The 13,923-nt window shown below is 45.0% G+C and overlaps 1 protein-coding gene across 4 annotated transcripts in view; it reads right to left on the reverse strand.

Moving 5' to 3' along the window:
- RUNX1 (RUNX family transcription factor 1) overlaps nt 1-13,923 on the reverse strand; it is a 175,555-nt gene that overhangs the window by 159,753 nt on the left and 1,879 nt on the right. The window lies entirely within an intron of this gene.

Raw genomic sequence — 13,923 nt, forward strand, 5'->3', positions numbered from 1 at the left:
AAAGCAGAAAAAAATATAGCTCTAGAATGAAATTTTCAGAAAAATGAAGCTTTCCATTTGAAATATTTTCTGCAAAAAAAGAAGAAACACTTCTAAATGGATGCACAGTTTCTTCTCACGTCACCCTGTCCCACAACGCCAACCTCCAGCTTTGCTGGACCCTGGGAGGTTTTCAGGGAGTCTCCAGGCAGTGATGTTTCCAGCCAGGTTGGTAGGACTGAACTGTACCCTACTCCTGGTGTCCCTGCCCATGGCTGTCCCCCCTGCTCTGCTGGCACAGGGAGGTGCAAAGCATCACCTACTGCCAAGATGGTGCTAAGCCAGGCTGGAGAAAACCCTAGTGCACCGCTACTCCTGGATCTGAAATTCTAATGAGCTGAACGAATCTTGTATCACAAATTGTTTGTCAGCTAGTCTTTCTTTTCTTTTCCTGTTCCCATGTTGTCCACAAACAGCTCATAATATTTTCAAGTTCGCCTGCTGCTCAAAAGTAATTGGGAAACATTTTTTCCTGGATTTTCTTTATGGTTTGCTATTTGAACTGGATTGCCCAGTTGCAGCTGGAGATGTACAATATTGGGGCCCTGAAATACTGAGTGTAATGCTAAACTTTCTGATGAAATGTAAAACTTTCTGATGAAAACATCTACTTGATCAGATTTGAAATTCAAGGTAAACAAGAGATCATTTTGTAGATAGTCAGGCTCAGAACTGGAAGTCAAAAAAATTGAGGTTCTGTTTCCACTTCTCTCTCCCCTGGACTTCTGATATGATCACTCTTCCCTGGTTCTTCATCCATGAAGATGAGAAACATGCTATTCCCAGAGTAGTTTAAGCAGCTTCCCAATGTATTTGTCTATCTTTGTGTATCACTTTGGCCCAGTGCATGCCAAACTGAACTGCAAAGCTCCTTTATCAGCCTGCTTTTCTGTGGAGGCAGTGCTTTTGTGATCGCTCCCATTCTCTCTGTACTTCCCCTAGCATTTCTGGTTTGTTGGCCAACTTTAAATAAATTTGATAGAGCAGAAGTGGTCTTAAGTTCCTATGGCTTTCATGAAACATGGCAGTAGCAGAGAGGCTCTGTCAGTGCTCCCAGCTGCAGGGCGCCCAAGAGAGATTTTAGAGATTCCTCAAGAAGAGAAAAACCTTTGATCAGATTAAAGCCTTATCAGACGTTAGAGAATGCAGCCACAAGGCCCACGTCTGTAGGAGATCAGCCTTCACTAGTTCTGCCTAGGACAGCATGTCTTGGCTTTTTAAATGCATCAAACTAGACTTGCCTTGAATTCAGAACACGGGCTGCTTCCGTCTGAAGTTCTACCATAAGCCCAACATTTCCATGGAGAAGATTTTTAGTGGTTTTGCACGCTTTCAATCAAACAACCCAAATTAGCTTTTGAAATTTCCCAGTGAAGCAAGGCTTACCCAGAAAAGAACACGACAAATTCTCATGAGAAGCTTCCCACAGCCCCGGTAGCATGAGAGCTTTTTACCACATTACACTGGTTGTGGGGAAGGCCCACATTAACAACATGATGAGAGCATTTGGTTTTAATAGAGTTAATATACACAGCATAATTACCCATAGTGTTTGAGGCAGATCTCAATTCATCCCTATTCTAAGTGCTTCCCCAACAATTCCTTAACAACACGACAAGAACATTTATTATGTCACTGATCACATCATTAGCATCTGCTGTGGCTCAAGACAGGTCTTGGTATGTTCCAGTTCCAACTATCTCCCGAATAACAACACTAAAAAAGTCTCATGTTAGCATCCTAAAGCTGCATGGGGCTCAGGCATAGTAACACAGAGGTCCAACACTAAGTCTCACAAAGAAAGTAACTACTAATGCTGCAAAGGGCTTCTGGTTCGGTGGAGGGCATACTCCATGCTGTGCTGATATCCCCTGCAGAACACAAGCCAGCATGATTAGTATTATTTATTTATTGTAAGGCACACTGAAAGGTAATGCTACAGTAGGATTAAAAAAGAAAAAAAATCCTGCAGGTATAAACTTTAGTATTTGAATCAACCCTTTAGCTTAATATCCTCATCATTTTTTATCTACCACATCATAACTTGCATCAGAACTCTGACACAAGCTGCCTACCAAGTTTCACATCTATTAGTGTATGCTAAACATGAAAATGTAAGAAGCTAAGAAACTAGTCTAGAAATACTTCTCTTTTTCCTACCTTGGTTCTCCCTCCCACACCCAGCACACACCACCTTCGAGCTTTGCGCTGATTTCATTACATTACCAAATTAAACTAAGTCTTGTGCAGAAGCCTTCTAGGAGATGATGGAAAAAAGAAAGCAAGAACCCACAGAAACATACACCTGTTGATCCCATGGCACCATATGCACAGCGTACTAAACTTGAGATTTCAGAAAAAAAATCAGAAACCTTGTAGGTGTATTCACCACTTACATAGAAAGGACCAAATACAAAACGTGTTGTCTTAGGACTATCTGCAAGCTTAGAAATTAAAGAGTAGGATCACATACCAGCTCCACAAGAAGCCAGTCCTTCCATCCCTTTCTGGCTTTCTGTATCAACCGGAAAGGGATGAGGCTGCAGACATCATGATCAAAGGGGGCTGGTACCGGGTGCTAGGCTAAGAAGCATGGTTTCTTTTGGCCACCTGTACCCATCTATTTCTAAGCAAAGTGGGAAGATACCAGTGAAGAAAAGGTCGATAATTTAATAAGCCAGTAGAATGATGTTATGAACAACAGGGGACTTAGTTCAAACACCAAGCTTCTAAAAAAACCCGAACAAATGCCCGTGGATTATTCTTGGAGCATAACCTGTGGGAGTTGCCTATATGGCATTACTCTGGCTCTGGCTGGCTGGCTGGCAAAGGCAGCTCCAAGCACCTGTGTCTCAAATGTCAGTAGCTGGGGTTGGTGTCTCCATCACCCACCGATCCCCCGAAATCGGGTCAGCTACAATTCGTTGGGAGTATGCCCTATTCAAGCTGGAAAATGCAGTACCCAGTGGAAATAGTACTATGTCCCGGAGGTTTGCTGAGGAAAAGTACCTTTGCTAAAAGTACCTCAGGCACGCTGCTTCTGCCACACAATAAAATACTTCTTCCCCTTCTTGCTCTCTTCCTGACTTTCTCACCCTCCCTTCTGTGCTGGGTTCTGGAGAGAAATGCTTTTTCATGCATATTCCTTAGCAGTCAAATATATGATCCACATTTTTTTTTCCCTTCACTATGTGATAACTGAAGGCATTTTGGTCTCCAGATGCAGAAATGAAAACTAGCAGCAAAATTAGCAATGTAAGTAAGTCATACACTAGAAATGTTTGGGTTAATTTGTTCGTGGCAAATGTTGCAAACAGCAGCATTTTATAAAAACCTCAATGACAAGGTAGTTTGTTTTCTCACCAAGGAAAAATAAGTGAGGGAAACTTTGCTGAAGCTAATTATCTCCTAAAATAGGACAGCTAATGTTTTTATACAGGTTATTTTTCTAATTCTGATTTCAATCTCTCTTTGAACTGCAGTTTCAAATAAGGGATGCCTTAATGTTGCCTGCATTTCCTGCATTAAAAAAAATTCCAACAAGACCTTGCAAGAAAAGGGTCTGAGATGTTAACAAGTGAGGGACTTCAGACAGAAAGGAGTTTGGGGAACAGTGAGAAGATTTTCCTTGACAACAAGTTGGAATCTGATAACAAATTTCTGTTAAATCATGTTTTGGATGTTTTTTTACCAAGACGGCTGTGTGAACAAGTTGTATTAGCCTGAGCCTTCAGAGGAGGCTATGGTTTTAGGCAGGAATGCTCAAATACTGGCTTAAGTCACATACCTGGGGGAAAACCTACTGAGCTGGCACCTTGTGTTGCCTTGGTTATCTGTGCCTGCTGCTCAGTCGGCAGCTGCGCGACTCACGCAGGGAAGTCTCTCCTGTGGGAACTGCGGGGTATGCCAGGATTTGTTCATGAACAAGCTGGAGACTGAGCAGTATTTGCTGAAGAAATTAGCAAAGAATAAATGAGAGCATGTCTGACAGGGAGAGAATAATTCATATGCTGAAGATGAAAACCATGTTGAAAAACTGTTTACCAAGAAAGACCCTTTCTCCTCCTTCTGCTTACTTTAGCTGGCCCAGGGTTGTGAAGCTAAACCCCACTGCTGCCGTGAAGGAGCTCCTATTTACCCGTAGGTACCATGGAGCAAAACGTGAGATTTTGCTCTTACTTCTGAACAGAGCAGAGGACAGGTGGAGATGCCCGACGGGGAAGCCGTCTCCCGGCCGTACGGCAGGATGCCCAGACCCCGGGCAGGGAGCAGGGACAGCCCTGGCTCCCCCATGCCCTTTGCAGGAGTTCACGAAAGCAGCAGGCAGACCAAGGGCACCCCCTCTGTCCAGGCACTGCCCTGAGCTTGTACGACACCGTCTAATCCCCTCGCACACAGTGGGGGTCTGTTGTATTTCCTAATCCCTCTGGCTAGCGTGGGCTTTTCTGAAGGCTGAAAGGGGAGATGAGACAGCCTGAAAAACCTCCAACTGCTTCTGTTTAAATAGTGCTTTTGATCTCAGACTCGTGCGGTTTAGTCAAAGCAGCAACCCACCAAAACCTGGAGGACAAGGGCCTGCGGAGCTGCTGTGCGCCCATCTCCATGCGGGCCGGCAACATGCCCGAAGCACGGAGCTGTTAGAGGGAGGGAAGGAGCGGGAGGGTCTGCCCTAAGGAGCCTGTAAAAAGGACCCGGCCGGCAGCCGGCGGCTGGAAATGCGATCTCTAACTTGCACAGTGCCATTTTTTTCAGAATCTCTTGCAAGCATGGCAAAAAGGGCAGAAAGCTCCGGGACACCACTCCAAAGACAAGACAGGTTGTGGCACAGAAGGGGAGCCAGCCTCACCCCTCCATATTTCATGTGTGCGAGGGTGCAAAGACAGCTGTGTGAAAAGGAGCCGCTGACCTGGGCTGTCAGCAAAGTGACTTCAGGTTGCTAACACCTTTATCTGGAGGAGAACAGCCATCACAGGTCTCACCCAGTGCCCAAGGGTGTCAGCCAGGTCTTTCCACTGGTTTCGTTGGCTCTGGGATCAGGTGCCATGTACACAAAATACTGGGCTTGCTTTAATTGCCTCAGTAAACTGTGAACCTAAATCATCTTTCCTCGTATAGACATCTGTCTAATGACATAACTTCACCCCACAGGGGAGCTGTAAATCCCTCTTCGTGTTGGTACATGTCTAGTTACAGCAGAGCACTCTCCCAAATGGGAATGGACTTATACAGTATAAAAATGTTCATACTGGTAAAGATTATTCCTGCGTAGTAAAGGAAAGAAGCTGTTTGGGGCTAATGTAGCTTTTCTACTGCATAGTGTAAAATAGATACACCTAAAAATATCAGTACAAAATAATATCACTCCTCAAAAGTAGTACTCAAAGTTGTTTGGATTGTGTATGAAACTGTAAAAAAAAAGACTATTTGCATTGCAATCCCTATTAGAAGAAACCCCTCCCCCCAACAATAAAAGTTCTGATTGTTGCACTAAAATTTAAGTGGTTCACCACTTTTGAACTCAAGAAGTTTATCCTATCACTTTTTCTTTTTACCTAGGCAAGCCATTCACATTCTTTAGTTTCTACAGTAGCCCAACATACTGTACTTGAAATACACCGTTTCATTTAGAAAAGCAAATCATTTTCTCCAATGCAGCGAGGTACAGCCAGAGGAAGTTCCTGCTTGTATATGAGATCTGAATCTTGGTTTCAATATGCAAGTTATTTTATGCTTAGTGTAAAAAACGTATGGGTGTTTAGCACCGTATATGACCACTTTTTACAGACTTGGTGCAGAAGCTACAGAGAGAATCAATGCAGAGACTAAGGTGTCTTTTTTCCTTTCAGAGGCCATCTCTGACGGCCTTTTTCCTTTCAGAGGCCATCTCTGGCCATCTCTCCAGGCTGTGTTAGTGGAGGTCCTTAGAAAGCACGTGGGGAGCAAACCACACGGCGTCTCTCTGTGCTGTCCTTTCTCTAGTGAAAGGGTGACCTACCTGATGAGTTGCCAGGCTCACCCTGTTTTCCTAGCTGGAGTCCTGAGCAGAATGCTTTCCACACGCTATCTGCCCCCCAAGCGTGGGTTCAGATGAAATGGTGGCAACAAAACAGAATCAGGTCAGTGTAGAAGCATGCTCGGTGATCTGGTGGATGTAGGTCTGCTTAGGACCCCGCATGAAGTAACCTCTGCGGCTCCCTGCCCCAGAGTCCACAGAGATGCGATGGACAAAGTGGTACTGAATTACTTTGCAAAGCATTTGGGCAATGTGTATAGGATCATTTAAACCACTCTATACTGCAGTAACTGATTCGCCGAGCCCCGTGCAAATGGGGTTAATGAGGTCTTAACTTGAGCGTATTTTCCAGATATCAATTTTGTTACACCCTACCTATGCAAACCCCAAAGCTCATTTACATACAGGTCCTGAAAAACAGAAGCATTTTACAGAAGTCTGATATTATCTAGTAACTGTATTGTAAAATAAATTGCACTTCCTATGCACTGGGCGTAGCATATACTCTTATATCAGTATCCTGCTCAGGATGATGTGCAACATGGACAGATGGTCAGCAGCCATGGCAGCCTTGCCATGTGGAGACGGACCGCACAGGTGAGGCCTCCTCGCTGCCTCTTACTTGGAAAACACTTTCAAGGGTTGCTTTCCAAAGCTGTGGTTGCACTCACGGAAGCCCTGTCCCTCTCTGTCCTGTATAAGACCAGGAGATGGTACGTGCTAATACATACATGTACATGGAAATACACCTCACCTGTCCACTGGGTAAGGTGTACGCCCTTGATGTACAAGCTAAGTACAAACCAACAGCTACCAACCAGAGAAAAAATCCCAGCCAACTCAAAGCTCCCTCTACAACTGTGCATAATATGCCATAAATCATTGTTCCACACCAATATTTCCTAAGTAAAAGAGACAAAAACTTTCATTCTCAAGCCATAGTTCTGCTACTTGGAGTCACATGAATTACACTTGCACCTTAATGCTACGTTTCTTTCAGCCCCCCTGTCAACACTGGCATTCAGAGTTCACCTCCTGTCTTATTCACAACTTCATGTTTTTCTCACAGGTTTCTTTGTTCTTAAAGTACAGACCCAGCCCCGCTGCAGCTGATGGCCATTTTGTCCCTGTCCGGGTGGAGCCAGGATATTATCCTAAGAATTGGCTCTGGGGTATGCTTTCTGCTCCTGGTCATGTCTACAGAGAAAAGGGGAAGCGTGCCTGCAGGCATGTGGGAGTAAAGCAGTGCTAGCTTAAATCTACCCAGCACGTATAACAACAGTAGTGAAAACCCAGAGGTATGTCTCCCGCCCCCGCTCATCACCACGGTGTGTACCGACGTCTTCCAGAGGTTGGCTGGCGGTGACTTACACCCATGCGATTGCATCTGTCTGCGCTATCCTTGCTAGACAGATGAAAGCCTTCATTTTGCTGTGCCAGTTTGCCTTCCCCTACCCTTTGATACTGCAGCAAGTATAAATAGAGACCCGAGCGCTGAGAGGCAAGGAGGCTGGTCTGCCCACTGCACAGGCTGCGACACCCCACTCTCAGCCCCTGCTCAGCACGCTCGCAGCGCTTGCCTTCGCCAGAGCAGGCAACTGCGAGGCGCTTCAGCAATGCTTACGGAGCTTGGCATCTTGCAGCGCGTGTTCAAGGCTTCTGCAAATGCTCTGATATCTCTGAGGCACACGCCTGGCCGGCATGGCGCAGGTGTATGCCATAAAACCGGCTAGAAAATGGACTTATGAGAGATGCAGGTGGTGCCGGGGCTGAGAAGGTGCAAGAGATTTGTCACAAAGGAAACAGATGCTTGGCCCCGCGCCATGCCGCTTCGCCCCGAACATGCAAGGTATTTCGCAAACGGTCATCTTTCTCTTTTAAAGATCACAAGGAGGCACTTGAAGGGCTGGGTCAATGCCTTTTGAGGTTGCTGATTTGATGAGGATCGCAGGGCTTGCCCTAAGTACAGCTGAGTGAAATGTTTATAGCAAATCACATAAAACTTGACAGGTTTCAAGTTTCCTTGCGCTGCATTCACGGAAAGATTTGTAAGAGAGGTAAGCCTTTCAACTTGCAGTTAAAACCCTACCTAAGGGCAGCTTCTGAGCACATCTCAAAATCACAGCTTCAGCGTGAAACCAGGCAACAGAAAACACACTGCAAGACAAAATACTCAGAAGGCAAAAGAAAAAGCCCCAAGCCCCTGACTTGGACTGCTTTTGGGTTCACTGGAATCAGAAACTCAAAACAAAAAGCACAGGCTGAAAAAAACCCCGAGATAGATCAAAGCCAGAGAAAATGTTCTCACAGATCTTCGTGAAGTGAAACTGCCCAATTTCACAGAGTTTCACTTGCAAGCAGAAGTGGTGAGCCCTGTGGACAGTATTAAGGATGAACTGGAAACTCTACCAGGTAGCAGCTACCGTCACCCTCTACTTCCCTGCTTTCACAGTCAGTTCTTCCATGCCCTTTTTTTTTCCTATTTCAATTGTCTGAATACATTTTTAGAGAGAATTTGATGTTTTGGACTAAAATGTATCTTGGTCATAAGCCCAGGCCTTACTTTGCTGGGACCTAAGTGGAAGAAAAGGCATTTCTTTTGAAAATTGATTACATGGGGCATCTATATATATAATTTCTAGTCTCCTTTCCACTTGCTGCAAGAATGACACGTCTTGCATTCAGTATCACTGTGGATATGCTGGTGCATGCATGGACTTCACCAACGTACTGCAGGCCTTTGTAGGTGTTATTCTGCTCCAAATGCCACCACTGTTGTCACCCCGTACAGTTCATTAATACACTTCAGAGAGGAGATATCCCTACTACTCATCTAGTATTTGGGAAGCTGACTCAAGTCTATACAAATATTATCCATTCTCTTAAGATAACAGAAGAGGTAATGAGGTAGTGTAATGTTTTCTTGTCCTTCTCTCAGACCAGTGATTCACCTAGCCAGTGGTCTGTTTCTCTCCGTGGCCAGTACCAGATGTCATGGAGGAAGCCACAATTCATTTTGCAGATGACAGACCTGCTTACATGGGAAGCTTTCTTTCCAAGGTTAACAAAGATCGGTTTGTGCTCTGAAATACGGCAGTGAGAGGTGAAGGGAGAACTTAACCCTTCCAAAGCTGCTTCTTTATTTACCTGGCTGGTACATATTAAGAAACTGTTATGTATATACAGACCCAGCTGTTTTAAGGATCCTGCTAAACTCTTGGTTTCAATGGTATTTTATGGCAGTGAGTTCTAGGCTGTAATCACCCACTGTTTAAAAAAGTTTCCACCACACCTTGCCCCATTGACTAAGCACAGAGAAAGGAATAGGAGTGAGTGGGTGAACTGACTATCAGAGTTGTTTTAGGAAAAAAACAAACAAACAGAAAACACAAATAAATAAAAATTGGAAAAAAATCTGAGCAAACACATCTTTGCACACTGCAGTCTGCAGGAACACAGAAAATCTGTCAGGCTCATGCCCCTGCAGTGAAGGGATTGCGTGGCCTGTCCCGAGCTACCCCACTGCATGCTGGAGTGCCTCGTCTCTGTGCGCAGCCTGATGCTCACGGCAGCCACTCCACCCGAAACGCTGCACACCCCAGTTTAAACTCACACCCTGCGTCTGGCAGGCCTGCGCTGGCACGGGGAAGGCAAAGATGCCAGGCAGGATTTAGATTCAAAGAGCGGGTCGTCCCTCTCCAGCCAGCCTCAGTCCGTCCTCTTACCCAGAGCCAGAGCTACTTCTTCTTTGCCTTCCTGCCGGGGCTGCTGGACCCGTACTGCTGCCCCCGCCCAGCAGCTCAGCAGGCACCTACGCATTTCGGCACAAGCATCCTAAGCCTCTGACGGAGGTTGTTATAGCTGCGTCCTCCTCCACCGAGCTACCGGGGCCAGCCAGGTACTCTGTGGCAGCCTCCGACGTGCAAATCCTTGCTCCGCGCGTGCAGGAGGAAGACAGGTTTCCCTGTCTTGTCACAGGGGTGAGCAACCTCAAATTATCACTTACCGAGGCACCGCAGCCGGCAGTTTCTGCAGAGCACCAGCCCACCCTAACTTTTTCCTGCAGGTGGCATTTCCCCTTAGCTCCTGAGCCTGCTCGGCATTTCACTCTTGCTCTGCACACCGGTACAAGAGGAGCTTAGGCTAACACCCCTGCCCAGCCCCCCGGGCACCGCTCTGAGGTGCACAGAGACCGCTGGGACCCAGCGCATCACCCCTGCTCGTGGCAGGGTGTCAAAGTCAGATGACCTTCTCCTGTTGGTGGAACAACCTCATAGATTTACAGAGAAATGCCCTTGCCGTTTCCTTAGGATTGCTTCAGCTTAGCTTTTAAAAGCAAGCATGTCTATTTCTAAACCCAAGAACAGTCATTTTTTTGCTACTCTTGGTTTAGGTATAGACTCTCCCCTCTTGAATAACAGGATGATGCAGATACTCATTCTGTGTTCTGAAGTAAAATTCTTCAGGAGTTCATAAATTACTTTCATAAACTTGCCAATATCATTGGCCTTCATAGGCATTTAAAGATAAGCAGACTGTTCTTTTGGGGTCATGCCTTAGCAGTCAAACTAAACCATGATTATCTTCTAGTCATGAAAAAAATGCAGTTTATTTTCTATTCATATTGCATACACTGGCAGTGTGGGGAAGATACTTTTATTTCCCACCAGAGAGCTACCTCAGAGCTGGAGTTTGGCTCTCGTGGTAAAACATGGTCGAAGGCAGAGCTGCCATCCAACAATCTCTTATTAATGGCCACATGATAAAGGGCAAGCCAATCTGGGGGATTTGCAAGCCAGCCATAACCCTAAGTCCTTGCTAAGACTGTCATCACAACACATCACTACACTGAGTGTGACTGGTTAAACACTCAGTCTAATATTTTGGCCTAGGATAAAATCTCTTGATCTTACCAAAGCAGTATATTCATCTCTGTCAGATGCTTTACCCCTTGCTTCACAGGAATTCCTGTGTTCAGGTCTCGCAATGTTTCTCAAGGCTTTTAAATGAAAAAAGTCTCAAACAGAGAGAAGGCTGTGTAAATCAGACATTGTGCAAGTTTTTTCTTCTAGTAAGCCAAGGTTTTTATGAGCTTTAGTTCAATTTCCTATTCACAAGATGCAGTTAGTATTTTATAATGCTGACACAAATTAACCCTTTGTTACAGTTCAGGCAGTCTGCAAAAGTGCTGGAAAACTTTCTCTCTCCCCTAGGCAGTGACAATGTAGTTTATGCTGTTGTGAAAAGATAGATTTCTTCTACTGGGCGAGTGAATGAAAATACGTGGCAGTGTTGGGTATGGTGCATCTCCCAGAGAAACATGTCTTTGGCAGAGTTACTTCTAGTATATGACCACTTCTGCTAATGTCACAAATTCTAGAGGGCTGAAATCATTATCAACTTGCTACCCCGCTCCTCACGCAGCACCCTCTGCAGACAAACATTTACTCCTAGGGATGTCTCATACGTTGAGAGCGTGAGACTGCAGATGTAGACTTGGATAACAGGGAGCCTCTGATTACCTCACCCCTCTGCTCACATACAGCACCAGGGACTTTAGGAGACTACCAACATAAATCCCGTCACAAGGCAAGTCAGAGCCACTAACTTTCAATGAGAAGTAGCATGCTTAGGTATAGGTGTCCATGGGTCCAGGCCTGCAAGTCCTTCAGAACAGGAAGAACTTCTTGCTACAGTTTTATTTAGCATTTGCAAAGGAAGAAACCCACAATGGCTGCGCACTGCTTGGCATATTAGAACTAAGAAGAAAGTATGCACAGTGTATTTTTCCATGTTGTAAAAGTGCTCTGCTGGACTTCATTTCCATTTGATAAGAAACCAACAAAATGTTGCACCACAAGGCTTCATTGCCTCAATTAATTAATAAAAAATACAACAAAGGCAAAACCAGGAGTAACGTTCTTTGCATCTTGAAATAATTAGACCTTGCAGCAAAAGGAAAAATGAGGAAAAAGTGCCCTCCTGGAAAATATTATGCTTCCTGCTATTTAGAGCCCCATAAAAACCCTGCAAAAAGATTAGTTATTCTGTCTTCCTTTGCAGGCAAAATTATTAGGAAACCTTACAGGACAGTTTAACACCCTTAAGTTAAAAGAAGTCATGGGCTGGAGCGATACCATGTAATTATCTAGGTACCCTTTAAAAACTATATGTGCACTCTTTAGTACAACACTCTCCAACAGGTCTCGTTTTGGTCCCCGTGCCCAAAAGATATCACTGTGTTGACCTGGCGAATGCAGATGAACCTGTGTCGAACCCTCAATAAAACCAGCAAATCCGTCCTTATACTATGAATCTTGCTAGAATAAAAGTTTAAACTACAGCCTTGCTGATGCAGTCCTAGATTTGAGAAAGAGATGGAGTGATGTTTTCCTGTGGGTTGCACTGCAGGAAGACACTTAGAAATGCTCCTACCCTGTACTCCTGACACCGAGCCCAGACTGTAAACTGAAAAAGGCCATTAGGAAAATGAGGCCGTCATTAAAAGCAGAGCCGGTAAACATTTGAATGTGTTCAGCATGCAGAGCATGCCACTGGAGGTTTCAGTATAATCCTAATTTCTTTACCTAGTGGCAGAAGCGAGGACCTGGTGTGGTGTGATAGAAAAAGGGCCATATCCTTTGTGGTGTACCACATTCAATTAATATGTCAGGCTTTCTACGTCTGTCACTGCTCGCAGGGGCTGGAACAATGGTTCTGCTTCCCCACTCCCCTCTTTTTTCCCAATTTTCACATAGTATCAGGCTAAAAAAGAGTTATGGATTTCCTTCTCAGAGAACTGCATGGACTGATAAAGTGAAATCCACGGCAGAAAACAACTTGTTATTTTTCCCTTTACCTCACGATTTCAGTTAAGAGAGAAAGTGCAATAAATTTTGGCGGGAAAAAAAGAAAAGAGACGGTTTTGGACATTTCAAATGACCGGTCTATGTAAACACTATTGAGAAATACGGGTGAGAACAACTGACCCTAGAGATGATTATTTTTCTTGTTCTGAGGCCCAAGCATTACTTTTGCTGTGCCCGGGATTTTGAAATTGTCCGAAGTTCATTTGAGTAAAGAAAGGAGCAAAAAGGGAACTGCTGGAAAACCGTCACAGCCTTCCACGTTCAAACACAATCTTCTTTCGCAATGATGAAACATTTGCTTTACAACTCAACCGAAGCGCTGTTGCCCAAGCTTTGCTAGCACTGTACAGCAGGAGTTTGATCTTGCTTGTGGTGGGTACGTACCAGGATCTGCACCTGGATTGCCAAAACTGGGTTAATATCTCAAGGTATCTAGCGCAAGACTTCTAGCCTAGTCTACGAAGAAGCACAAAATACTGGTGCTATAGTAACATTAACGACAATAATGAGAACACTAATAAGGAGGATGATAAAACCCATTCTGGAGTGTTGAGCTAAATCACTTGCTGGATTAACTAGCTTTAAGGAAACTCCTCCTTTTCTGGACAAATCGGTCCTTGGTCTCCAACCAGCTGCTCCCAGGCTCTCGGGGCTCCTGCCTGCACTACAGCCTCTGCTGTGCCCAGCCCGTCCCGTGGGCTGGCTGTGCTCTGGCACTCGCTGCGAGCACTGCCCCATGAGGTTCACTGTGTTTGTTATTTTATCAGAAGCACAAAATTTCCTCAGCAAGTCTTCCTGTGCTACAGATTAAACTGTAAACAGTTGGGTGAGCTAAAAAAAAAAAAAGAAAAAAAAAGAAAAAAAAAAAAAGGCTGACGAAACGCAGGAAGATCCTTCTTGTTATTCTAGCAGTATTGCTTCCTTTGCTTGGTAGGGGTGCTGAGGAAATGTCAGCGCTGCGAGCACCGCAGAGCAGTTAGCCACTTCTTGCTCACCCTTCAG

Source organism: Ciconia boyciana, chromosome 1 (assembly GCF_034638445.1).
Source record: "Ciconia boyciana chromosome 1, ASM3463844v1, whole genome shotgun sequence".
NCBI lineage: Eukaryota > Metazoa > Chordata > Aves > Ciconiiformes > Ciconiidae > Ciconia > Ciconia boyciana.